Consider the following 2,324-nt stretch of genomic DNA (forward strand, 5'->3'; position numbering starts at 1 on the left):
GAGTCAAACTGAAACCTGCCATGGTTTGATTTCCTCGGAAACATGCTGCAATCTGAAAGATGGACAAATATCTTGTGCACACATTAGATTGTAGGAGGAGAGTTTCCTGCTATTATGAAACAGCTGATGCAACAGTTTAAAGAAGAGTCACTTCTACTATAGGCTGCTTTAAACTAAAATATTAAATGTGAAGGTATTGTTTCTAAAAGCTTGCTTTATCTGGCCCCCAAATACCATAGACATGTAAGTGGCCCCCAAAACACAAATAAACATTACGGTATTGATAATGGCATGACATCTCAATCTTTATGATCTATAGAATAACACTTTCATAGCACTTTATTGTCTGTGTGTGTTTATACAGTATATATATTTGACTTACTCATATGACTATTAGTAATTATAGACCCATCAGTATTCTTCCATCAGTATCAAAAATTGCCGAAAAATGGATCTCTGAACAGATAACATTTCATTTAAATGCTACATCTTTTACATTACAACCAATGCAATTTGGCTTTAGGAAACATTATTCCACTGAAACAGCTAATCAGCTTTTTTTGGAAAATATAAAGTCTAAACTTGACCAAGGAGGTGTAGTTGGGGAAGTCTTCCTTGATTTGAAGAACGCTTTTGAAACAGTAGATCATGAGATTTTAATAACAAAGTTATCAAAGTTACATTTTTCATCCAGTGTCATCAAATGGATACAATCATACCTTTTAGATAGAAAACAATGTGTTCGCATAGGCCATAAAACTTCCCAAGTAACTGATAATGACTTGGGGGTACCGCAAGGTTCAACTTTGGGTCCTCTGTTGTTCTGCCTGTATATTAATGATCTATCTGAAGTTTGTCCTTCTGCAGTAACTTGTCAGATGTACGCTGATGATACGGTTATATATGTACATGCAAAGAACAAGAGGCAAGCTGCCAAGGAACTATCAGCTACTATGGTCAATATTTCTAATTGGCTAACAAACTCTTGTTTACATCTTAATACCAGTAAATCTGTATGCATGTTCTTTTCGAAATCAGCAAATAAAGATCCCGATCCAGAAGTTACTGTAGCAGGAAGAACACTGTCAGTTGCACAGGAGTTTAAATATACAACTGACATTTAAATCACAAGTTAAAAAAGTTGTAAACAGAATTAAATTTAACTTGATAAATTTTAGGCATATTAGAAGTAATTTGACTACAGAGGCCTCAAAGTTGTACACCGATGCCATGATATTGTCACATATGAACTACTGTATGACCAGCTGGACGCAGACAGGAAGGACTGCATTATAGTCAGTAGAAACAGTTTATAAACGGGCTTTGTAAACTATGGATAATAAGTCAAATTCTTTTCATCATTGTAATATTTTAAAAAAAACATTTTTTTTTTAAACTGGGGAAATATGGTCAAATTTGCTGATATCTTGCTTGTGTATAAAATGTTCCATGTTTAGCCCCCCCTCCACTCAATGAATTTGTTAAACAAAATCTTAACGCATCCACCAGAGCGACTTCTAGAGGTGATTGTAAAATATCATATAGGAAAAGTTCCTTTGGACAGTCAGCCTTTTCCTACCGTGCAGCGCATACCTGGAACACAATACCTACAGAAGTAAGAAACATTACCTCTCTCACTGCCTTTTCAAAAACTATAAAACAGTGGTTGCTGGACAATCAAATATGTTGTCATAATCTGCAGTAGTACAGTTATTTACTCACAGGTTGATATATTCTATGTGACATTATTTGTGCTTGTTTGATGTTGACTGTGTCTATGTAATCTGTTTATGTTCTTAATGTGTATGTATGCAGTGTTTTTTTTTACAATAATTTTTAAAAATAATATTTTTTTATAATAACAACCTGCCAGGGACTCCAGATAAAAATTAGTCTGTACGGCTATATCTGGCTCATTTACATTTGGACATTGTCCTTATGTTCATTAATTTGCATTGCCCCTTTTAAACAAACAAACTATATATATATAGATATATATATATATATATATATATATATATATATATATATATATATATATATATATATATATATATATATATAGATCTGTAGCAGGAAGAACACTGTCAGTTGCACAGGAGTTTAAATATACAACTGACATTTATATATATATATATATATAACAACAAATTATTTTATCCAAAACATAAGGAAAGATGAACATTCCATGTGATTTAAAATATTTCATGTGAAGGGAGTCAGAAGATTGATTTATTAGACAGTCTGGTCACACTTCATACCAGCTGATGGCGGTAATGCTCCAGCTCGTTGTTCGTCAACGTTATAAACCAGTAAACTCTAGA

This window comes from Carassius auratus, chromosome 22 (assembly GCF_003368295.1).
Source record: "Carassius auratus strain Wakin chromosome 22, ASM336829v1, whole genome shotgun sequence".
NCBI classification, from domain to species: domain Eukaryota; kingdom Metazoa; phylum Chordata; class Actinopteri; order Cypriniformes; family Cyprinidae; genus Carassius; species Carassius auratus.